The sequence below is a fragment of the Calliphora vicina genome, chromosome 1, assembly GCF_958450345.1.
Source record: "Calliphora vicina chromosome 1, idCalVici1.1, whole genome shotgun sequence".
In the NCBI taxonomy this organism is placed as follows: domain Eukaryota; kingdom Metazoa; phylum Arthropoda; class Insecta; order Diptera; family Calliphoridae; genus Calliphora; species Calliphora vicina.
In genome coordinates, this window is record NC_088780.1 from 102,840,665 (window position 1) to 102,868,498 (window position 27,834).

Sequence of the window (27,834 nt, forward strand, 5' to 3'; positions counted from 1 at the left end):
GCCGATATGGGCCTGATTCGTTCTTGGCCTCAAATGATGAGCAATTATTTTGGCTCGAAATCCATATGTAGCCAGAATGAGGGAAAAACAATAACCAATACTTTGAATAAATTTATAGTGTACAAATGTTTCAAAATAAAATCCAAAAATTTTAAAAAATACCGCATTTTTAATACATACACCCAATAGCTTTCACTAGGATTGACATGTGTATACATATTTGAGTTTGTCATTACTTTTGTAATTAGAACATTTTTCATTTGCTTTCTTTTCTAGATCGTTATAGATAGCGTAATCGATATAGCCATGACTGTATGTATGTTGAAATCAACGTTCGAAAGCCGAAAAAAAACTTACCTACATGATTGAAATATATCTCCTATAATCGAACTTAGATTGGTATCGAGAAAATCGGCTCCTAAATGGTTAAGATATAAGCAAAAACCTCAACTATTTTTTAACTATTTATCAACAAATTTTTTTCAACAAACATTTCTATTCAACATTAACTACTCAATTTTATGTATATCAAAAAAAAACTAAATTTTTGTGAAAATTAGCGAATTCACTTAATTGTGAATAAATTTGAAAATAATCCATCGATTTTTATTATCTATAACTTATTTTGTTCCTATTAGATGTGGCTTTGCGATAAAGTAATAAATCTATACAATTTCTGCCGCTTTAGATTTTTCATGATTTTTTTAAAACAAAAAAATTAGCTATTTTCACGTGGAAAATATATTTTTTTAATTCAATTTGTTATTATAACTCCGAAACTACTGAGCCGATTAAAACGAAATATATAAATGGATTAAAGGTTATCAAGGATGGTTTTTGCTTCAATACACATGCAGAGAAAAAACATGATTGTGATAAACATAATCTAAGAGAAACATATCGAGCCCTTAGCGCCAAATTATCGTAAGCGACAAAACACAAATTTTACAGGAGAAGGTTTTTTTTGATTATTTTGAAATTTATACATAGAATTAAAAATGTTATGATGCGATATAATATAATTTCGTTCAAGCTATTTGTCTATTTTGCAAAAATATTAAAACTTTTGACAATTAAAAATTCATGGAATACTTTATAGAAAAATATGACAAAAAATGTTTTATATTGGATTTTTACATAGATAAAAATTTTTCGAATTGAAATTAAATTGTTATTTATAAATAGTTTTTAATGAAATTTCACAGTTATGTAGATTTTTTTATTTAAAATGGAAAAATAAAAACAAATATTGAAATTTATTATCAGCAATCCCGTAATTCCCAAAAAAGTGTTGAAAAATTCCAAAAATGGTAATTTTTAGTTTTTTCGCTATAATATATAATACCAGGGTCGGAATTATCGGGACCCTTCACAAAATAATTAGAAACATATTGGGTCACCTATAATCGGTTACTATATTTTGATATCGGATACGCGATTTGAGAATTTTTGCCCTAAAATTTTATTTTACATAAAAAATGGGTGTTTTTTGAAAGGATCTGGTCCCCTCGGTAACAACAATTTTGAAATTGGTTTACCACTAAAATATTTTATCAAAACTTAGCTTTCAGAAAGTAGCAATTCCTTATACATCCTCTTAGAAATTTTTTGCGATAACTTAAAAAGAAAAAAGTTCTTTTTTCCCAAAAAAATAGCGAAAAATCGCTTTTTAAAATTTTTTTAAATTCAAATGCATATAACTTTAGACTTAGTCATTATTTTTAAACAGTTCTTTTTCCATTTGATACATACATGTGTTGTTAGTCCAATAAAGGAAAACTAGAGAAAATCGGAAAATATTTGGATACGCTGTTATCAAAAAACTGGAGTAGGGTGGGAAAAAATGTTGAAAATTTAATTTTCAAATGCGAATATCTCCTAAGCTATAGTAGATAATTGATAGCTACTACGAGGTTTTTTGTAGTGCTCGATGAGAAGATTCTACATGTATAATGTTTTTGAAATCGGAACTCAAACCAAGAAATAATATCGTTTTAAAAATGTAACATACCCGAGGTGTCCTACTTTGAGGGCCCTTGGTTGCGCCCCTGGTGGGCCCATGAGGTCCACGTTCAAAACTTAAACTCGACAACACTTCTTCTTTGCGCATGTGAAATTTCATTCAAACCAATCTAACCATTTAGAAGTTACATATTTATTTTCCTCTTTTTTTTCTATACCACTGTGTGTCGCTTACGATAAAATTTGATTACTGTAAAATATAAACATTGACTTACGATAAAATCGTACCCCCTATATTTTTGATCTTATTAACAATTTTGATATTCTGAGAACGCTAAAACATCAGTCGGTCCATAAAATTTTAATTTCTGCAATAAAACAAAAATTTTAAAAATGTCGCTTACGATAATTTGGCGCTAAGGGCTCGATATTATGATACAATTTATGATTCATACTCATTATCAATATTATAAAATATCATATTATGCTCAAATATAGTCGTAATATCATTGTCATACATGATCATAATATGTTTTAAAGTAATCATAATATCACCCAAGGTTATCATATTATGATCCAACGTATTTTTCGTGATTTTAAAAGTTTGGAGTCATTTTAACCCCAAGTGCCATTAAAGGTTAATTACTATTTTTGTGCTGTTATTATAAATACTAGACTTCGTGTTATATTTTTCTTAAGTTTCATCAAAATCAGTCCAAATATTTAAAAATTTGACCTTTGACCTTCACGATTTAAGGTTCAACCTTTTTAATTTTTTTTTAAACAAACACAAACTGCGAAGCGTTTTGCTTGTTTGCAGATACACCCAGAGTCTCTGGCGGGAATCGAACCCGCAACCCTTAGATTAATAGTTCAGCACACTATCGGGGCACCCTAGTAAAACTTTCAGAGTATATTAAGAATTATCTGGACTATAATATTCTGAATAAGTTCTACTTAATATTAATAACATTAAGGAAATTGAACTCATTATCCAAAATATGGCCAAATAATTAGTTTTTTTTCCGGAAATTTCAAAATTTAAATCGCAGGTACGGAAAAACTATAGGAGATATTTTCATAATTTTTTCATATTTTTATTCTCCATTATATTCTCAATAAATTCCAAATCAGATAATCAAAAAATTCTGAATTGCTAATTGTGTTCCTACATTTCTTGTTCTAATTTTGAATAACTTTAAAATTTTTTAACCAATTTCTGTTTTTTATATCTCATTAGCACGACAATTACGTACACATTTCTATTCTTTTAAATTAAATTGCAAAAGTAATTTTTAATGGCAAAATTTGTAAAAAAAACTGATAAAATTGCATTTTTCCCCTTGCAAATGCATCTCAAAACTTCAGAGAGTTTGCGGCAATTTACCTAAAATTTTTTTTGTGTGACTTTTTTTTACCAATGTTCACCAAACGTGGGGGGGTGAGACTGGCCAAAATCCAACATTTGTTTATTAAAAGACACCCTTACAAATACATTCATAAAAAATCAATTCTTTTACAACACTGCTTTGATTTTATTTTTCTAAAAAAAATATAAAAATGCATGCAAAGCAAAGAAAAAAAAATAATAAAAATGTTTGTTTACATAAATTTAAAGAAATTTACTCTGTAAGTATAATATTTGTCTGTATTTCTAAACGACCGTCTGTCCATCCATCCATCCGTCTGTCTGTGCGTCTGACTGTATCTAAATACTCGCGTAAATACATTTTTAGTTTAGCTCTGCAAAACTATTGAATGTCTATCAAATATTTATAAAAGTAACGAAAACACCTTCATTAATTTTTTTATTTATTTATTTTTTTTGTAGCTTTTTCTTCATTTTTATATGGTGTGTATGGATAAACAACAGACAGAACGAAAATAAAAACCAACAACCGAAAAAAAACGATATATCCATTCGATGATGACGAGAATGAGATGTTGATGTTGATGTTTGATTTTAATGTCTAAACAAAACGAACAAATAAAATTTTTATTAAAAATGCATACAAACAAAAATAAACGCATACACAAATGTAATTTGTACATTAGTTTGCCAGGGGTATTTTCTATTTTATGTCGGAAAATGGTGGAAATATCTAAAACTTTGTATAAAAACTCATATAAATGTCTATTTAACACATTGTTCGCGTATGCAACTAACTGCAACAGCATCATCATCAGTCTGTTTGTCTGTCTGTCTGTGAGTGCATTTTATGTGGAAGGTGGAAAATTTTTATGTTTTTTTCTTGTTTACTTTTGGAAAAACTTGTCAAAATGTAAAAAAGAAAAACTAAATATTTAATCGTATAAAGTTTTTTTTATGGTAAATTTTATTTACTGTAAACAAGTTTATATCTTTTTAGGGTATTTTCATTACAAAGTTAAATATATAAATTTAAAGTTTTAAAAGAGTATTTATAATAATTAAAAATAAGAATAATAATAAGAGACTTAGCTTCTTTACACTCTAATAGTCCATTTCAGTAAGCATTTTACTGCCGAATGAAAGATAGAGGAATACAAATTGCTATAAACCTCTTTTCGTAAAAGATATAAATTTAAAACTTTTTTCATATGATTTTTTTTAATTAATAGAGACAAATTTAAATGAAATCTGCCATAAATTTTGAATGAAGCCGAGAGACCTTTGAACGCTATAAAGTAAAATCATTTTTGAACCGAATTATTACTTGCGATGAAAATACAATGACCTGAAGCGTAAGAAATTGTATGAGAATCCCGGCCAACCAGCCGAATCGACACCAAAGACAAATATCCATGGCTCTGAGGTAATTCTATGTATTTGGAGGGAGTTAAACGGTCCTATCTATTATAAGCTGCTGACCAGACCATCATAGGAAACCTTTACGGAAAGCAACTGATTCATTTGAAGCGAGCATTGGCCGAAAAACGCCCAGAATATGCGGCCAGAAGTGAAGCAGTAATATGTCATTATGACAACGCTAGGTCTCATATTGCAATAGCAGATGATTTGGCCAAAATGGGTGCGATGATGGGTGATGAGGCGATCGACCCCTTTTCTGGTATTTCCCTTGCCAAATGCAAGTTGGCTGTTCAGCAGAAACTATTTGAGACTGCACAAAACAGGTGGACTAATGAATCTTCCTGTGCTACAGCGAGGTCGACTTGGTCCGTATATGATGCCTGCAGGACGAATCTACTTATAGATTACTGTCGTGAGCAAATAAGGCTAATTGTCTCCTTTATTACAGGACACTGTTTAATCGGGACACATGCTAGAAGAATGGGCCTACGGTACAATGATTATGGTAGAAGCTGCCATAATAAAGAAGAGGAAGAGACTGTGTATCACCTTTTCTGCCAATGCCCGGCTCTGACAAACTTGAGGGAACGAATCCTCGGACTGCCATTCCTATCATGCTTGGACAAGCTATCAAGGATGAATCTCAGACGAATCTATTCCTTCATCCGGGAATCTGGTTGGTTTAATTTGGAGTCAAGGGAAGTATTGTAAATCCCCTTGGGTATCCCCTTTGAATGGACCGAAGTGAGCTGGTTTGAGGAGCAGCTGCCCATGGAACCTAACCCAACCTATTGCAATACCTGTTAAAAAGTACTCATATTGAAGTGTTTGGGAACTGATTGTGCTCCGTTCGACTACTATTTGTTTCGATCGATGCAGAACGCTCTCTGTGGGATACTCTTCACTTTGGAACAGAGTATCCCAAATTGACTTGATTCTTTATAGGCCTCAAAAGATGAGCAGTTCTATTGGCTGAGAATCCATATAATGCCAGAAAGAAGGGAAAAGCTCATAGCTAACAATGGCCAATGCTTTGAATAAATTTATATTCTACAAATCTGTGGACTTTTGACAAAACAACTTAAGTGTAATTATAAAATTTTTCAGGAGTGAGCAAAAACTCTTGAATTGATGGATAATTATTTTATTATTTGACCTTAAAGGATTTCGAGAGCTTTTTATAATTCTTTGAGACAAATAATAAAGTTCTTCAAGGACAAACTATAAAATAATTATCGATCAATTCAACAGCTTTTGCGTACTACTGAAAAATTTTGAAATTACACTTAAGTTGTTTTGTCAAAAGTCCACAGCAATGTTTCAAAATAAAAGCTAAAAATTTAAAAAAAAAAAATCCCGCATTTTTAAGTCATACACCCAATGTATTATTTGTATGCTTATTTTTATAACAACAATCAGTTAATCATCACTTGTATGGCATTTGAATTAAAAAAGAAAACGGGAACATGTATCTGTATGTATGTAAATAATAAATTTTTTGGCAACTTTTATAGTTATTGTATTGTTTTGAATTAAGATTTATTTTTTTTTCTTTCATCATAAACTGAACACACAAAAACTAAAGAAACAAATAAATATTTTAAAGACAAAGACACCAACCAGACAATAAATTAGAAAATTCTGCAAAATTTTTAACAGCACTTTAACACTAATATTTTATTTATTCGTATGTGCTTTGCTTTGCTTTGCATTCAATTCAATTAATTTTTTAATCACAACTAAATTCCATGCCATCAAAAGATGAAAAAAAAACAAAATAATTTTATGGCCAATCAAGTTTAATTAAAATATTTGATATAATAATAATTTGTATGGCTTTTTTGGTTTTTATTCGAAAATAAAAAAGTATATATGTTTACTGGCGCTTTCTCAACGTCACTTCCATGTTCCTAGACACAGTCACCAGCAAATGTAATGAATATGATAAAGAACGGCGACAACAACCGAACAAATTTAGGGAGAATGGAAGCACAAAAAATTACAAACCACCATTAAAAAATTAACTAAAACAACTAGAAACAATGGCGTCAAATGTCAACCAAACAAGTGACAGCACACAGCAGAATTATAATTTTTTGTTGTCACTGGGGTGATTATACAATAAGAGCGCTACAGATGGTCAAAAACTAATGACATAGACCAGTGATCGGCATAAGAATAACATTAAATATGGATTATTATAGAATGTCAAGCACTTTCTTTCTCTATTGTAATCTGACTTTAGCTATTTATTGTAAGTTGTGTATCTTATTATTGTTTACAGGGTTAATAACCGATCATGTTCTTGCCCTGGTTGCTATGAGTGCCCACCACTGCTCCAAACACATAAATGAATTCTATCACTACATTTTCTTCTAATCCATATCAAATGCCTGAACTAAATGTATCATTTATGCGCTAGTAGCGTATAGAAATTACATCATAAATGTGGTTTTATCATTTGTATTGTATTTATTTTTTTTTTGGAATGACTAAATGATGATGATGCTGCTGCTAGTGGTTCAGTTCAGTTCAGTTTTGCTAGTGATGGCGATAAGTATTTATATTGAATTTTATAATGCTTGTGCTGTTGGTGGAGCACATAATGATGACACAAGACAAACTGGTTCCATAATTGCTTAATTACGACGACACTAAGCTGCTAAATATTATAACATTAGAACAAAACCATAAAACAATAATGAATTTAATCAATATGTGGAAGCATGCATGGTTTATATTATCGAATACTGCATGCTGTTCATAAATGTAGTATGTTAATTAGTTAGTGTATCGAAAAATTAACCCTTTATTTGGATGTGTTTTACTTGAGGAATAATAATTTTACTGTTACTGTTGCGAATATGCATAAGCGATTTGAATTTAACGGTATGTAACGATTGCCTACAACATTCATCATGTTTATAAACATGTCGATCAGTATATGCTTCTACTTGTCAACAATGTTGATAGCACGCAGTACTTAGCATTGTTTGTAAGTATGGCAACACTAAATGTTAAAGCTGCTAACATTAACATTGAAAGCTCTAAAATTTGAATATTCTAGTTTTGTCGGTTAAGAACAATCATGACGATACTCGAAAGAAGATGGCGATGTGCATAGTTTATGATAGACGCTGTTAGAAGTTACATCAACTGTATTACCAGGATATACTTTTATATTATAAAATGTGTAATATAAGAGTGCACATTAAAAGAAAGTGACTATCATAATATTAATAGGCAAGTCGATTTCTTTAGACCCCTTTTACGCTCACATTATACATTCAATTTGGAAAAGAAATATACCATTTTAAAGGGATTTATTTACAGAAGTGCAGAATATATATTTTATTGAAATCAGTTCAGTTTTTTAGGAGCTATAAGCGTTTAAAGATATTACTAACACATATGCAAAAACGTGTACATGTGAACCTTAAGCTAAAAAGTAAACAAAGCAATGCATGTTTGTCCAATTTGTTGTTGTAAATAAATAAGAGAAACAATTAAACTGTATTGATTTCGCTCTGTTTTAAGTGAGAGTTGTTATAGAAAACAAAGAAGAAGACTTTAGTAATTTAAGGTCACAAAAATATTTTTATTTTCTAACTCCCATATGCATAAACAATTTTTAAATTTAGCAAAGGTTTATAAAACAAAATTTCCATTCAAAATTTGTTTTATAAACGTTTGACAAATTTAAAAACTGTGTATGCATATGGGGGTAAATATGTAATTGTACATAAGTAAATAGTTATTTTATAATATGTGCAGAACTATAATTGTGACGATTTTCAAACTTCATACGAATCAATTACTTATCACTGCATGAAGTTTAATCAAAAAGGGGACGGGTCCACTATGGTTTCAAATCTAGTTTTTGTGGCATAAATTAAAATAATCATGTCAGAGCTTTTAATTTCAGCACATTTAATGTCCATGGCATATAAATAAATTTAAACAAAAAATAGTCAATTGAACCACGCCCACTAAATGGGAAGGTATCCAAACTGAACTGTTTTTTTTTATATGTAAAAGAAAAGTATATATATTTTGTTTTATTTGATTTTTTTTGTTTATATTCAGATTTTTATTGATTTTTTTAAAGAACATTACTATTAGTACATCATATTTTCACCCGTTTGTTGTCCAATCCGACAGCATTTCGGTACGGGTAATCAAAAATTGTGCTAAAATAAAATGACAATTGGAGTTTGCTGCAAAATGCTGGCGAGATGTGAATATACACTCAAAATACACACTTTGGTGAACACTTCCACATTTAAACTTCCATGCAGTTCGTGCCCAAACGCAACTTTTGGTCCACGGAACTTATAGGTAATAGCGAGACTACAAAACTGTTGTCAACTGTTTTTTTTTTAAATATATTTTCTTGATTGCTTGTAGTGTTGTATTTAGGAAAATAAATTAATTTTCAACAATTTTTAAAATTGTTCGGGATTAGAATAGTGGGCGTGGCACACCCTATACAAAGTATATAATTAATTTCGAATATCTTTAGAACTATAATTGTAAAAGGGTTTAAACTTTTAGCGAATTAATTTCTTATTACTGTGCGGAGTTTAGCTGAATATAGAAGGAATTAGATTAGAGGGCATAGTACCTAAAATGGGAGGGGTCGGAAAAGGAGGTGAGTCATCTCCCATACAAAGTAATAATTGCAAGGTTCTTCAAACTTTGTCCGCATAGATCTCTTACCATTTTACACAGATTGACTAAAAATGTTCGGGATTGAATTAGTGGTTGTGGCACAAAATTAATAATTCATTTTGAATATCTGGAGAACTATAATTCTAAAAGAATTTAAACTCTGTATCAATCAATTTATTACCATTCTACGGAGGTTAGCTAAAAACCAATTTATTCCTGTTCCCTGTTCGAAGTTTAGCTAAGCATGTTCGGCTTAGTAGGAATGACCCCTCCCTTATAAAGTAAGTTAAAGTAATGCTTGATATTTATATAAATTTACATAAAAGGTTTAAAAATGGGTGGGATCAGAGCAGTGGAGTGGTATCTCCCATACAAAATTAGTTAGATATTTTCGAATATCAAGTGAACTGTAATTGAGAGATTCTCAAATTTTATATGTGTTATTTTCGTATTTCCATTCATATTTTTTAAATTTTACTAGGCTAGGGGTAGCGAAGTGCACCGGGTTATGCTAGTTTAAATTATTGTGTAAATTTTAATAATTAAAGAGTTGTTACAATTTTAAACTACTCAACTGATTTTATTTGCAATCAAACGTATCCGCTTTATTTAAGGAAAATAAACCACCGTTTTTAAAAGGTAAAAACGTAACAATACATTGTTGGTTGAAATTCAATAATATAGAAATAAATTTATTAAAATTGTTAAAATTTGTTAAGTGATTTATTACATAGACTTGTGACGAGTTAGTTTTAGACTTTGAAAACAACTCATGCAAAAGACAATACAAAAACAAAGTGTAATACTGCGTGATCTTAAGTTTCCGACCATTAATTGTCAAGTGGATGAGAAAATGTAAACAAATTTTTTATTAGGAAAAAAAATTAAAAATTTATGTAAATTTAAAACTATAAAATTTACAAATCATTTAATGGAATCATTCACAAATGTTTCCGTTAAACAAATGCTACACTGTAGGGTGTATGATAAAAATCAATTGTTCATACCACTAGTATTAAATTTGTATGTCTTTTCTTTAATTGTTTTCCTTTCTTGCGAACTACAAACTACGCAAAATATTCATGACAAAAATGGGTTAATTTTATGCTGACATAAAATGTCATTATTCTTTTTCCTAATCAGCTTTTCAGATTTCACTGTCAAAACACAAAAACATCACCAGCATAATAATTGTCACGGTTTTTGTTAAAACTATTAAAGCGTATTTTGCCATTTATTTGGTGAATTTTCTGAACATAGAAACGTTATATGTATATAAAACTACTTGCACATACAATACATAACTTTATAAAAAAAAATATCTACTTAGTATGAATGTATGTAGAATAGGGTGGGCCTTATTTTGCCATTTCGATGCTCCCAAAATTTAAAATTTATGATAAAAATTTTTTGGTGAAAACAAATATATATGTATAAAAAACAAGTAAGAAAATATGGTCGATCAAGCCCGATCATATAATACCCTACACCAAGTAAATGAGTAAAAACATTTTTCTTTTAAAATATCAATAATTTATATTCGTGAGTGATTTTCGGAAGTGGGCCTTATATGGGAGCTATGACCAATTATGGACCGATCACCATAAAATTAGGTCGTGTGATTTATGTCTATATTAAAGTTAACTATGTTGAATTTTGTGTGTATACAAACATTTTTAAGCGATTTATGCACGTTAAAGTGATTTTCGGAAGCGGGTCTATATGAGAGCTATGACTAATTATTAGGGTATTCATTCGACTAATGATCGTTCGATTAATCGAATAATTTCTTACGAATAATTATTCGAACAATTTAAAAAGGGCCATTTTCGAATAACGAATAATTCGAACAATTTTATGTAGAATAATCGAATAAAACGAATAAATGTTCATATATATTTAAATTAATTAAATTGCTCAAAATATTTCACAATTCCAAATTTAAATAAGTAATAATGGCTCACAAAAATTGTATTGTTTCTGAAATTCGACAAATAACTAAAGACAAAGGGACTTTCGATCCCTGCAGAAGAGTGTTCCGATAGCTCCTTCTATTAATATTACTGTAAGAATATTACTTAGGACTTGAACCAATGAAAATATGGCAATTAATAATCAAAATTCTTACTTAGATTAAAGTGGAGTTGAATGTGATGGAGAATGTGATTTTGAAACGGTCGTCGAAAGTGATATTGAGGATGACATTTATAATGATTACATTGAAATAGATGAAGGCCATGATCTTAAAATATATGTATATAAGTGATGTTATTAACCGCGTACGTAAGAACATGTTGCAAAATATTTAATAAATCGAATGATAAACACAAATATTACAAATTAACGCTTTGTTGCAAGAAAAGCATAGAGTTCGCATTATACATGATTTTGAACATCGTTGAGCATCTTTGTCTAACATGGTAATAAACTTTTTGCGTATATGTAAATGCGTCAATCATGCACTGTCTGACTTCAAATTAGCCACGTTCACTGCCAATGATATCAAACTTTGGACAGATCCCCTTGTTGTGTAATTCCCCAAGATCACTTTATTAAGCAAAGATTCGTCAACGTTGATAGAGCTTGATGTATAATACAATTTGTTATAAATAATTTAGAAATAGTGAATAATTCATTTACTAAAGAATTAGTTACTCAATTTAAAACCCGAATTAATGAACGACATAAAAAAGTTCTTAATACGTTTATATTGTATTTGAATTCAGGATCATGTCCAACTAGATAAATTTTTTTAAAGCATAGCTCCAAAATAGAAACTGAAGGTTCTGCCAGTCAATTTTTTTGTAGATTGTTCGGGAGTTAATCTGATCAGAATATTTCTGTTGAAAATTTAATGGTTGACTTTGTTTTCTAATGTTTTTTTAACATTATCAATACTTGAATTTTTAACTTTAACGTTATTTTTTGTTTTTTTTAACAATAAAATATTAAAAAACCGACATTAAGACTTCATTCTTTACTTTTTAAACAAATTTAAATTATTCGAATAATTCGATTAATTTTAAACGTGTGATCGAATTATTCGAATAAGTTAAAATCTCTTATTCGAATTATTCGTTTTATTCGAACAAGAGAAAAATCGAATAATTCGAATACCCTACTAATTATGGACCGATCGTAACAAAATTTGTATATATAAAACGAAATTTGTGTAGATACATAGATAAATTAAACATTTATGACCGATAAAGTCCAATTTCGAGGGGACATTTGTATGGGGGCTAGGTGAAATAATGGACCGATTTCAGCCAGTTTCAATAGGCTTGGTCTTTGGGCTGAAAAAATAATATGTACAAAATTTGATCGAAATGTCTTCAAAATTGCGACCTGTACTCTGCGCACAAAGTTTACATGGACCAGCCAGTCAACCAGACGGACGGACATCGTTTAATCGTCTCAGAAAGTGATTCTAAGTCGATCGGTATACTTTAAGGTGGGTGTTAGACTAATATTTTTGGGCGTTACAAACATCTGCACAAATGCATTATACCCTCCCCACTATGGTGGTGTAGGGTATAAAAATGAAATGGTTCATATATGTAATGGCATCACGTGAGCACGGCTGGAGCGATTTGGCTGATTTTTTTCTTAATTCGATTCAAAATTTTCAGAAGATGGTTTGTAAAGAAAAAAAATTCAAAAATTCGGGATAAAACTCGGATTTTTTTTTTCAGTCCAGTCAACTGTAATAAAAAAGCTACCCAAAGTATGCAGTACAAATTTATATATTTTATTTGCAAATAAATAAGAACAGGCAGGTGTATGTGGGTTTGAGAAACTTGAAGAACTAACATTAGTAAATGCCACTGGACGAAGCCGGGGAGGAGCGGTCAACTAGTTTTAAATAATTTCACTAACATATATTTTTATTTGTTAATTATTTTAGGCCATCTAACATTGCGAAAAATGTTGGAATACATCCAGGACATGCTCGGATCAAGGGATAAACAGGAAACCCCCCACAAAAAAACCGAAAAGTTTTAATATAAAACAGGAAAGAATGAAAAATTTGGAATAAATTTTACTCTATCCAGGTCAACCATTTGGGGAGAGGGGGTTTCCCTAAATGGTTGACCTGGATCTGTGCCTGATCTATGACGTTAATTTTTTGAAACATTTATACTAAAAATAACATTAAAATTGAAACCAGAATTAAAACTGATCCGTGTTAATTCTGTTTTTTAAATATTTTCATTCATCTCCCTGACATTCCAACTTATGTTATTGAAAATTCTGTTCATATGCGGCACAGTGGTGTCGATCGTAACATAAGTGGAAATAAATCTGGCTCTTCCAATCTACTGGTCCGATTGCAAAATATTGTACAAAAAAATCGTACAGAAGAACATAAGCTTTGAGAAAATTAAATTTGTGACCACCCCTGTTAGAATACGAGGTGAGATACAGGGTGTCAAAGTTGACCAAAAACGCATATAATATGAAAAAAATTAAACTTAATTTTTTTTAATTTTTCTCAAAGATTTGTAAACAATTTTTAATTGGATTTTTTTAACATTTATTTATTTTTTAAATTTTGAAAATATAGCTAATTTGACCCAAAAGTCGAAACTGCCTTGATTTTGATCAAATTGTCAGTTTTTTGTTTTTAGATGACGAATAATAAAAAAGAGCAAAATAAGGGCCTCCCTAATGTACACACATACAATACATAAACATAAATATCTAGAATCTAGATGGTAAGAATGTGTTAGTATTATGTATAATAAAGTCTGCATTTAAATACATTGTTTTCTTAGTTTTTCTTTTGTTTCGGATTTTCTCATAAAACTCTTGTATAACAAAATGATTTACATAAAAATTATAGAAAATTTTAATGTTGCTCATTTCTATTGTTCTTAGTGTTTTTGTTTGTAGGGGCGTTTGATTGTATGCAATCACCTTTACTATCATGCTACAGACAACAACAATAAAAACAATAATAATATAAAATAATTATGTATGTTTATTTTAATTTACGCTTTTACTCTCTGTCTAATTGTTGTTTATGTTATTTTGTCTAATTACAAAAACACAGACACTACACACAAGCCCACAGAGAACGATAAAATTTGTTATGTCAACTGTCAGTCTAACATTAAATGTCATATAGAGAGACATTTATATACACGACTGAGATCAGTTAAACTAGGACTTATAAACAAGTTTAGGAAAAACTATTACTTCTCTCCTCATTTAAACTAATATCGAAGAGTTTCAAAATGTATAGTTTAAAATACATTTTAACCTTAGCAAAAAAAACTATTAAAGAATAGTTCATTCTTCATTTCTTAATAAATTAAATCAATATCAATTTACCTAAACATTTGATTATTTTGCTCAGCCATTACTGTGTTTAATTTTTATTATCTTTATATTGAATATTAATTACAAAATGTATTTTTATATTGAAATAATATACTACTGTTAACTTAGTATAGCGTTAAGGTAATGCGATCGTGAATGATTCAATAAGCTAAATATGCATTTGTTTTAATGAGGATGTTAATTAATTATAATTTATAACCAGAATAATAAAACCAAACAAATGAATGTTAGTTTTATAGATCTTAGTCAGGATGTAGATAAATAATTCTAATTTGAATTATATTTCTTAAATGAATGTATGTGGCATCACCGGTATAAATGAATAAAATGTGACATCAGCATTTGAAAGTTATAAATTTGTCATACATACGTACTCTATTTACACAGATTTGAAAAACATTTTTTTTATAAAAAACAAGTAAGAAAGTATGGTCGGTCAAGCCCAACCATATAATACCCTACACTGAGTAAATGAGGAAAACCCTTTTTTCTTTTAAAATTTGAATAATTTATTTTCGTGAATGATTTTTGGAAGTGGGCCTTATATGTGAGCTATGTCCAATTATGGACCGATCGCAATGAAATTAGGTCGTGTAATTTATGAAACTTATTATTGTGGATACCAACATTTTTAAGAGATTTATGCTGGTTAAAGTAATTTTCGGAAGTGGGCCTTATATGGAATTGTGGACCGATCATCACAAAATTACGTAACATGACTTCCGTAATTATAAAATTTATTTGGAGCGAAATTTGTATAGATAAATTAAACAGTTATGACCGATAAGGTCCAATTTCGGGAGGACATTTGTATGGGGGCTGGGTAAAATAGACAGTTTTAATAAGCTTCGTCCTTGGGCTGAGAAAAATGTATGTAACAAATTTGATCGAAATATCTTCAAAATTGTGAAATATTCTTTGCGCACAAAGTTTACACGGACAGCCAGCCAGACGGACGTACGGACATTGTTTAATCGACTCAGAAAATGATTCTGAATCGATCGGTATACAATAAAGTGGGTGTTAGACAAGCATCAGCACAAACTCATTATAACCTCCTCACTATCGTGGTGTACGTCGATTGATGATTATCGATGTAAGTTAACTAATGCTCGAACGAATATTCGGCTTCGGTTTTCGATTAGGTATAATTCCAAAATTCTGAAAAGCATAGACTATTAGAAACACCGAATATCCAGTTTTGGTTTATGCCAAAACTTTTGTTGCAGCCAGTATTCGGTATTAAAGAGAGCTTTAGCCGAATTATTCTGAAAATATTTTCTTTATAAATTTTGGGTAAATGACACATCAAATATCGACTATGCTTCCGATTAGGTTGCTATTACAAATCGGTCAATAAATTGCTAAGTGCTGGTTCACACACGTCTAGTTTACTTGCGCAAGTCATAAGTTTTTAGATAAGAGAGAAGAGGAAGAGATTTTCCACTTTATCATCCTCTCTCTTCTATAAACTCAAGACTTACTCAAGTAAACTTCACGTGTGAGAACCAGCACTAAGTTAGTATTAAAAATATATTTAATGTTCGAGATAGAAGCAATTACCTCGAAAAAATAACTAGAATTTTTATTTATTTTTCCAAACAAATTATTTTTATCGAATTATCTTCAGAATTGCGATGTGATATTCCAATTTCATTATAGCCGAACGGACATCGTTAAATGTTTTAGAAAAATAAAATTAAGTAGATAAATGTTTTCCTGAAGATGCTACTCAATGAAGTAGCGAAATATCAGAAATAAAATAATAACACTAGTTTACAAATCAAACATTTTTGTTTGCTAATGGAATGAAACTTATATTTTTGAGAAGAGCTACGGACGCTAGTTAATTGAACATTTTTTGTTTCCCACCTATACGTCAAAATTTTGAGATATATGGGTTTTTATTTTTCACCTGCCCTGAGTACTACTAATGCATACGGTAGTGTACCTAATTGTGGTATTTAAGTATTTACATCGTTTTTGGGTACTCAACACTCTGGAGAAGCTACCAGATACTTTCAGAGTTGTATTATTTTGAAAATTCCAACAAAAATTAACGAGAAAAAAATAAATACTGTTTAAAAGGACATCTTTCCTGTAGATAAACGTTAATAAATCGCTATTAAGTACAAAACTCTAAAGTAAAAATTATTTTAAAATATCTTATAGAAAATGTAAAATAAACCCAGACCATTTTTGTTTTATTTTCGGAAAAATTATTCAGTCAAATCGAGGTTTTCCTATAACACAAACACTGCAAAATGCTTATTTACTTTAAAAATTTCGTAAAAGCTTTAGATAAGACAAAACCAGCATTTCAATATTTATGCAGTGTGTTCCCGAGTCTTTCTTTGGCTAAATTAAAAGAAGGGATAAGGAGTGAGATCGAAAAATTCTTAACATACATATATGTTTATAAAAAAGAAACCACTAAACTTACAGCTTTAATTTTTTTTTTATTTGATTGAAATTATTATTACAATTTACAAAAAAAATTATTTTTATAGTTTTAATCACTAGTGATGAAATTTTGAACCTTTTTCGGAAACCCTTCCATTAACGTTTTTATAGTGCTTTCTGTCACTTTGCTCGAACATGTAGTCCATCTCCGTTTAAAATCTACCATACTTTTGGACACCTTTTTTGTACTCTTCAATTCTCTTTTAACAAGAGCCCAATATCTCTCCACTGGCCTTAGCTCCGGGCAGTTTGGAGGATTTGCCTCTCTTGGTACAAATACCACATTATTGTTCTTGTACCACTCAAGGGCTTGTTTGCCATAGTGACAGGATGCCAAGTCAGGCCAAAAATAAGTGGACACATTATGAAGTCTTATGAATGGAAGCAGCCTTTTTTGTAAACATTCCTTGATGTAAATTTCGGTATTTATAGAGCCCGTTGTAACAAATGAGTGGCTTCTTTTGCCGCAACTGCATATTGCTTGCCATACCAAGAACTTTCTGGGAAATTTTGTCTGCTTTTGGGTCCTAAACTTTTCTTCAACATTCCCTCGAGCATCAGCAACATAAAATTTTTGACCTGGAAGTTGCGAAAAATCTGCCAGAACATACGTTTCGTCATCCATTATGCAGCAAGAATATTTTTTTATAAAACTTGACTTCAATTTCCGTGCTCTGTTTTTGGCCTCTAAATTTTTAGTAGCGTTCCTGTCAGGAACTTTTTGAGCCTTGTATGTTTTTAAACCTGCATTAGCTTTAACTTTTCGTACCAAATAGTCCGAGCACTGAGCTAACCGGGCTGCTTTCCTACCGGATGTGTTGGGAGCTCTTTTGAAAATGCGTTCTATTTTTTTGGCTTTAGAAACATCATGTGGACCATTCCTTCTACCTGAACCAGGTTTTCTATCAACTGACAAGTTCTCCCGGTACTGTTTAATAACATTGGAAACAGTTTGACGGCAGACCTTTGTATGCTTGGCCAACTTTTTGTAAGACCAAGTTGGGTTTTGTTGAAAATATTAAATAATTTCAGTACGCACTTTTTTCTGGTCAATCATTTTAATCAGATTAACAAAAAAATTAATATAATTGACATTACACATAATAACTGACATGTTTTTCAAAGGTAACTTGATCAAAAAAAAATTCAAATAATACTTGGGTTAAAAAATGTAATGAAAAACGTGTGTTAAGAATTTTTCGATCTCACTCCTTATTTGTGGGTCCTCAAATAAGAAAAATTTTGGGTGATACCAAATTTGAGAGTCTATTAACCGATGTTGAAAAAGCAGCATGGAATTCTTTTAAACCTGTTGTTCAAGAATATTTGGGGAATAATAAAAGTCAACATTACAGAGATATTGTTGCGAATTTATTACATAATTTTGAACTAATGGGCGTAAATATGTCCCTCAAAATTCACTATTTACATTCTCATGTGGATTTTATCCCGGAAAACCTCGGACACATGAGTGAAAAACATGGAGAGCATTCCCATCAAGATTTGAAGTTTTTCGATGTTAATTATCAAGGTTTTTGGAATCAGAATATGGTAGGAGACTACTGTTGGAGTCTCGTGAGGGAGACAAATGAAAATAATTATAAACAAAAGACTAAAACACTTCACTTTTAATTTTTTTGTCCTAATTTAATGTACATTTTTATATGTTTCGTTTTTAAGAAATATCTCAAAAGTTTGACGTCCAGGATTTTTTAAAATATTTTTTCCGAAGTTGGAAGACCTAAATACATACATCCCCATATGTTTCAATTCATGAGCAAAAATCTTGTAAACTAGTGTAATTAAATAATGTTTTTAATTATTGTTAACAAATTTATAACAAAAACTGAAACTGGTTTTGAACAATGTACGTTTTCTTTTAAACCAGATACAGATTTTTTGAACTTGCGGGGTTTATTTATACTACACTTTTAAAATTCTACAAAAAAACAAGACTAAAACCAAAATAAAATGCAAGAAAACGAGATAAATATGTAGCAATAAATACTATGGTATCCAAAACCGAAACCGAATACCGGTTTATTCATCTTTGTAAACTCCACCGGTTTCTGTTTTTTTACAAACCAGTTTTTGTAAGACAGTTAACCGGTTTTAATGAAATCTATTTTCTAAAACATATTTATGAAAACTTTGATACCATTTTCAAAAATATTGATTTATTTTATAGAAAATTATAGCAGTTGACGTAAAAGATATAAAATAAAATAATTGCATAAATACAGAGCCTCAATAATTCAAAAACACACTTTCTATTAGCATCCACAAATAAAAATAAATTAATATTAAATAAAAAATTAATATAAACCGGTTAACCGTTTTTTTTTTTGAAGATAAAAACCGAAGGCGTTTAACCGGTTTTTTTAAAAGACAATAATCAAAACCGTGCCTATATATTGAGTTGCTGAAATCTGGACAGAAATCACAGGGAACCGGTACCGAATGCAACTGATTCGATTGAAGCTAGCATTGGCCGACCAGAATATGCGGCCAGACATAAAACCGTAATATTCAATCATGACAACGATAGGCCACAAGTATGTAGCAATACCTGCTAAAAGCTATTTAGAATGAAGTGGTTTGGATGTTTTGCCTCACGCACCTTATAGTCCAAACCTTGCCCCGTCCGACTACTATTCGATGCAGAACGCTTCACATCAGAACAGAGTATCCGAAATTGGCTTAATTCGCTCTAGGCCTCAAAATATGATCAGTTCTTTTGGATCGGAATCCATATGTTGCCAGAAAGATGGAAAAAGGTCATAGCTTACAATGGCCAAAACTTTGAATAAATTAATATTGTAAAAATGTTTCAAAATAAAAGCTGAAAATTTGAAAACTAAAAAATAAAAAATTCCTTAAGAATTGATCTATAAATTGTCAACCATTGTATTTTCGTGTCAAAAAATATGTTTGCCTGCATAATTGTAGTTTCAAAACTAAACTTTTAAATTCTATTTCATTATTTTTTTTAAATAAAAGTTTCTTTGACGAATATTAATCTATATCAATTTTTAATACATATGGGCAATTCCATATCATAGTACGTGACATTTGTACGCCTATAGAGTTGAATAGATTTTGCAAAAATAAAAGTATCTAAAAAATAATTTGGTCTTTATGTTCCATTCAGAGGGTACTCTATTTTAAAATAATAAAAAGTTCTTTCGAAATATTGTTGTCCAAAATATAATAATAAACGGAACTCATTTTGAGGTACATTTAGAAATATGTGAAAATATTCGAATCGTGAGAGGCGTTATGTTTTCTTTTAATTTCTTACACTAAACGAAATATTTTCCCTTTACAATCCGTCATACTTAAATAAAGACAATCTCTGGATGATTTTATAATAAATAAAATTTAATATCGTACGTGACATACCGTACGTGACAGATTTTTCTCTTACAATAAAACAATATATATTCTGTAAATATATGTATACAAAAACTAAAAAAGTGAATAAAAAATATACTTTCGGTTTCAATAAACAATTTGACAATAGCAAAAAAATAATCAGAGTCAAATTCATTTCATACTACAAGCTAAGCCGAAATTTTAGCATAAAACATTCCTAATACATTAAAAAATTAAATATAATTAGTTAAAACTATTATTTTTGTCTTTAAAATGTTGTAATATGATCTAAATACTTTCACATTGTAACATTTTATTATTTTCTTCTATTCAAATCATCTTGAAAAAAAAGTTTCAAGGGCTTTTGTGTTTTCAGTCGTGGTAGCGAATCTCGTGGAATTGCCCATATTTTTTTTCATTTAAAAAAAAATCTTAAAATGTCAAGATTTTTGCCTCAAATCAATTTACTACATATCTGGCAAGTCCAAATGTAAATGTACTAAAAAGAATTTTTTAAGTTTTATTACAAAATATTTTAATTTGTTTATAAAATTCATTATTTGTAATGGGACAATGTCATTCCTCCTTTTAATACTTTCCTAATTTACCTCCACTGATCACTGTAATAAAATTGACAGACAAATATTGCTAAATAATGTTTGCAATTGCAAATGCAGAGAGAAAGTAAAACGAAAAAACAAAAACTAACTTGTTTTAAATACAACAACAGAAACTTTACACTTAGTGTTGTATTAGAGCTGGTTATAATTGTTGTTGTTGTTATTGTTATTACGAGTATTGTTGTAACAAAACAATTGAAGCTCAATAAAGAGAAAGACAATGTAATGAGATGATATTTTTTTTTTGTTATTGATATTCGCGGGAATAACTGTAAATAAATATGTATTTAGGTACCTTTTTTTGTTCACCCACACGTAGTACTATTTTTTTATTTATTGTTGTTGTTGTTGTAATTTACATGTATGTAATTTTAGCAGAGATGTGTGGGGGAATTATAATAATGATAATTCTGCCGTTATTGATGTTGTTGTTTTTGTTGTTCTACAGTGTAGAATCTACACACAAATAGCATTATTTTTTACACGCTTTTTCTATTTATAAATTCTTCAATAGGATTTTTTGTAGTATTTTTTGCTTTGAAAATTATTTTTATTTATTTAAAAATACTTTTAAAGGGGAGAACTATAAAAACACTTAAAATATTTTAGTTTTATTTAAATTATTTTTTAAGCTATATTTTTATTTTAAATAGAATTTAGACTTTTTTTCTCAATAATTTACTTATTTTTCAAGCAGATTTATTTTTATTTTAAATTTTTTCACTATATTGCACTAGTTTTGAAAATTTTTTCACAAATTTTGAAATTTTTAATACACATTTTTCTTTCAGCTTTTTGTTAAAAATAGTTTAGCTGAAGCAGCTGAGTGTAGAAGCACCGTGTAAAAGAAAACAACAGAAACGGAAAATGCGAGCACACCGACATCAACCAGATCATTATTGATCGCACATGGTCTGACGTTAGAAATGTTTTGATTTGTGTTGGGGTTTACTTTTTAGAATTTGGAGAGTTTTTGTTGCTTTCACACAAAACAAAAAAAAAATGTTTCAACAAAATTTGAGAAATTTGTTCGGTCCGTGCGTTTGCGGCGCGCTATATTCGACAACTAAAACAAACACAGAGAAGAACCACAAAACAGTTGATATTGATTGAAAAGAAAATTAAAAATATGTATTTATTTTTGTATTTTGTCGGCTGTAGGCAGCAGGCAATCGAAGGTTTTTCTTTTACTCTGTTATAAATTTTTTTTTTTCGAATATTCTTTTTTTTTTTTTTGTTAAACGTACATATTTCGATGATTTTCTATTCAACACTAGACCAGACACTCAAACATATGTATAGATAGGTAGGTATTATTTTTTTTTAATATTCAAGGTGTGGTGAATTTTTGTTTAATTTATTTTTTTTAGATTTCAACAAATATTTTATCACTTTTTTAAGGATTAATTGTTTTTATGTTTATGCTTTATATATTTTTGTATTTTTTTTATAACAACTTTTGTTTAAAATAGTTCTTTGTCACATTTTTCTATGCTCCACCATTTTTCTTTATTTTTAAGCAAAATTCCTTTCTTTAATCATCACTAAAACACAAAACTTGTATTCCAACAGCCCGACACTCTCCTACTAAATTACAAAAAGAAAAACCATCAAACAAAAATTATTTACAATGAAACGGTATCAAAAGCAAAACTCAACAAAAAAAAGTATTGTCTTTGCAACATTTTTCGGTTTTTCTTGCTGTTGTTTGTACTCAAAAAGTTTTCTCTGCTTGTTTCTCTGCTGCTGCAACTTGATGCAGAAAATGCATGCAGTAGCATTTTGCTATTATTATTTTTATTTGTTGCTGCTGTTAAAGCAGCTGCTAGCTCTGTTACTGCTGCTTTATCACTGTTGTTCTGTATTTTATTTTTATTTCTAAACATTTTTTTTTGTATTTTATTTCTATTGTTTTCTTAACTTTTGTTGATGTACATACATACTTAACTATATATATGAAATTTTTAGCACTTTTGTCATTTTTATACATATTTGGATATTTTGCTAAATGTTTCAAAACTACAATTGCATTCAGCCTCTAAAACAGTTACTTACTACTAAGCAGAATGTTCTTAATTTTTTGTTTTGTTTTCATAATTATTGTGTTGTTGATATTTCTTCTCACTCGTAATAATAATATAAACAAGTGACAAATGTTATTAACAGCAGTGGCTATATATGTATTTTTTCTTCCATTTTTGTTTTATTCTTTTAGTGCATTGGTGAGTAATTGTTTGTTTTGTTTTTGCCAGCTCTTAATTTTATTCTCACCATTAATTTGCATGCATATTCATGTGTTAATTTTGTTGTTGTTTTAAATACGTACGAACAAAAAATTAGAATTGAAAATGTAACAGAAACAGATGAAGATTTATGTGACAGTGTTTAACATTGATAACTCACTGTACGAGCTAAACATTTAATATAGGTAGGTAGCTTTTGGACTCATGTTGCTGGCAACATTATTGCGAACAACTTTTAAATGTTTTACAATATCAAAGGGAAATAATATTTTCTATAGGAAATCTTGTACAAAAGAAAGATATAATGTATAATTCCATTTTCTGTAGAAAATCTTGTGCATCAAGAAGTTTTAAGATTTTCTGTAGATCATACTGTTATACACAAAATATTATTTTAAAATTTAGTTTTACACAAGATTTTTAATAGAAAATTCTATAATACACACGATTTTCTATAGAAAATTCAGTTTTACACACGAAGTTTGAAGACCAAGAACTGGAGGAATTAGGAGGCATTAGGGTAGAAGCGGGATCATTCGCCATAGGTGCACATTTTCTAACACCGAATAACTTAAAAACCGAGTAATCGATATTGTTACATTAACAATTTATGTTTTCGTTTATCGATTATTTATCATCCCTGAAAGTTGGAAAGTTTAATTTTACATGTGATATGATACAGACGCGATTAATTGTTTTTCAAAAAGCTGTGAAAATATTTCAGCTTGTGAAATTTTTATGCTAACTCTTTTAGTTTTTGTAATACAAAAAAGATATTTGATGGTGATAGAATGTCAATAATAGTGAACAATAAGAGGCAATAGCTTTTCGATAATTTAATTTGAAGTACGACCAAAATTTATATTAAACCTCAAAACTATCCCTGGGGGACATGCGCCAGATATAAGGAATCCCTTTGATGGAGAGCAAAATGTTGATAAAATAAAGAAAAAATCAGTCACAATTTGTTTAATTTTTTTTTTTGTTAAGTTATGTGAAATAAACAATAAATATCTAGTTTATTATACATTGTTTTGTAAATTAAGGTATAAAACAGTAAACTATGTTCATATTTTTGGATTTTGTTATTTTATTTTACAAAGGACAAATCTGCCCCATCCCTTTAGCGTATTTACCTCATGGGTGGGGCGGTTTCGCCGTTTTTTGAAATGATCAAAACTAAAGCCAACATAGGTATCTAAGTATCCGAAACAAGAAACAAATTAAGAATATGTATTGTGGTTTTAATTTGAGATCGCCTCAAAAAAAAAGTGGCGTGTGGTCCCTCTTCTACCCTACTCCATGAAGATTGTTGTCAAACTCAACAAGAGTATGCACAATCACTGACTCAATCAGCAATTTCAAAACGTTTGCCGAATCGATACCAAAGCCAAATTCCAAGGCGCACAGTGGTACATAAAAAAGTGGGAAATAAATCTGTAAGTTCTATACGGTTAATCCGGTTTGAGTGAAATTTCACATGATCAAAGAGGATGTATTGTCGAGTGTAAGTTTGGAATTTCAAAATCATGAGCCCAACAGGTGGGAGGCCAGGGGTCCCCAAAGTAGGTCACCTCGGGTATGTTGAATTTTTAAAACGATCCTTTAATGAACGATTTTTTAATGAAATTTTACAGTTATATAGATTTTTATATTGAAAATGGAAAAATAACAACATTTAGACATTTTTTCTATCAGGAATCACGCAATTCACAAAAAAGTTTTGAAAAATTCCAAATTGTGATTTTTTAGTTTTTTGGCTATAATATCCATACCAGGGTCGGTGTTATCGGAACGCTTTACAAAATAATTAAGAAAAAATTGGGCCATCTAAAATGGGTTACCATATTTTGTTATCGACTATGCGATTTGAGAATTTTTGCCCTAAAGTTGAATTTTACACAAAAAATATATGTACGTTTTTTGAATTGATAGCTACGACGAAGTTTTTTATAGTGCTCGACGAGATTCTATATATCGTAACCTTAAATGCAAACGGACGTAACTACACTTTTATTTTTTTTACAGGAGAATCAAAAAACGTTATACAATCAATAATAATAAAGTCAAAAGTCCGTTTGAATTTCTTTACTAAAGTTGTAATTTTTGATCGTAGGGGTCTAAAAATTTGCGTGAGCATGAAATTTGATAAAAAACATAATCTTTGACGAAAAAATAGAATCGGATCCGTGGCCGCTCCCATATTGGGCCCATCAGGTCTAAATTAAAAACTTACTCAACAATACTTTGTCTTTGCTCATGTGAAATTTATTTCCTTCACCTTCGGTATATTCCGTTTGTAATTTTCATAATATAATTTTCCGACCCTATAAAGTATATATATGATGGACCCTTATAGATAGCAGAGTCTATTAAGCGATGTCTGTCTGTCTGTTTGTTTGCCTGTCTGTCCCCAAATAACTGACGTACATGATTCATACATCAATATCTCCAGAATTCTTCCGGTCGGTTGCTATTTAAAATCGAGAAAATCGGTCCACAAATATGAGGAAAAAACCAGGACTACCTCGATTTTTTACCTATTTTTGACCTACATCTGGATTACTAAGTCATTAATATAGACTAATGACAGATATTTCAAAGACCTTTGCAACGACGTATATAAGACCATAGTAAGTTGCACCTACAATGGGTCCGAATAGGAACAAATATTTTTTAACCCGAATTTTTTTTCACTAAATTTTTTTTCGCTAAATATTAAAAAAAAAAAATTTAAATTTAAAAAAAACAATTCGAAATTTTTTTTTCAAAAAATTAAAAAAGCAACTTTGGAAAAAGAAATAAATTTTGTTTACCTAAAAATATTTAAAATTTTTATTTTGAAGTATAATTTGGTGAAGGGTATATAAGATTCGGCACAGCCGAATATAGCTCTCATTATTGTTATACTCTACACCACCATAGTGGGGAGGGTATTATGCGTTTGTGCAGATGTTTGTAACGCTCAAAAATATTAGTCTAACACCCACCTTAAAGTATACCGATCGACTTAGAATCACTTTCTGAGGCAATTAAACGATGTCCGTCCGTCCGTCTGGTTGGCTGGCTGGCTGTCCATGTAAACCTTTTGCGCAGAGTACAGGTCGCAATTTTGAAGATATTTCGATAAAATTTGGTACATATTATTTTTTCGGCCCAAGGACCAAGCCTATTGAAACTGGCTGAAATCGGTCAATTCTTTCACCTAGCCCCCATACAAATGTCCTTCCGAAATTGGACTTTATCGGTCATAAATGTTTAATTTATAAATGTATCTCCACAAATTGCGCTCCAAATAAGTTTTATATATACAAAATTCATGTCACCAAATTTTGTTCATAATTAGTCATAGCTCCCATATAGACCCGCTTCCGAAAATCACTTTAACGTGCATAAATCGCTTAAAAATGTTGGTATACTCACAAAATTCAACATAGTAAACTTTCATAGAGACGTAAATCACACGACCTAATTTCATGGTGATCGGTCCATAATTGGTCATAGCCCCCATATAAGGCCCACTTCCGATAATCACTCAAAAATACAAATTATTGAAATTTTAAAAGAAAAATGTTTTTGCTCTTTTACTTAGTGTAGGGTATTATATGGTAGGGCTTGACCGACCATACTTTCTTACTTATTTTTCTATACCACTGTGTGGCTCTAAGGTAATGCTCTGTATTTGGTGGAACCAAAAGCTTCTGCTTCTGAAATCTTGCCAGACCATCACAGGGTACCTGAACCAAACGCACCTAATTCGTTTGAAGCAATTATTAGCCGAAAAAAGCCCAGAATATGCGGACAGACATGAAACCGTAATATTCCATTATGACAATGCTCGGCCATATTTGGCAATACCTGTTAATAAGTATGTAAAATGAAGTAGTTGGGAAGTTTTGCCCCAACCGTCCGACTATTATTTCTTTCGATCGATGCGGAACGCTCTCTTTGGGATACGCTTCACTTCGGCACAGAGTACTTATCCAATATTGGCCTAAAATTTTGAAAGTTCAATAATTTGTGTTACAATTATGAGGACAATCTTATACACCCACCATGATCAATACAGTCGAATGAACTGAATGTATCTCATATATTTTCCTTTTAAAACATTTAAATTCATCAACCTCTGTTTGGTTGCAACAGTCACAATCAAGTCTAAAATTTAGTTATGCATTCACCCACACTTCCACAATTACTAATGAAATAAATAAATGAGTTTTTGTTAAATGACCATAAAAAAATTAACATTCTAGTTAATGAATTCAAATAAATCAAAATTTGTCTACATTAAAATGCATTCCTCTCACTGACAACTTCAACTGTAAACAAATGATTAACAATTTTGTTTAAATAAAAAAAC

General features: G+C 30.0%; 1 protein-coding gene across 4 annotated transcripts in view; it reads right to left on the reverse strand.

Annotated features, from left to right (window-relative positions):
• Positions 1–27,834, reverse strand: part of Calx (sodium/calcium exchanger 3) — a 348,920-nt gene that overhangs the window by 185,808 nt on the left and 135,278 nt on the right. Inside the window, exon 1 of one of the 4 annotated variants that reach the window (XM_065515312.1) lies at positions 21,524–21,746. The exons of the other annotated variants lie outside the window; for them this stretch is intronic. The gene's annotated coding sequence lies outside the window, so the exon portion shown is untranslated. Of the gene's footprint in view, positions 1–21,523; positions 21,747–27,834 lie in introns of those variants that run through there. 4 annotated transcript variants of the gene reach the window in all.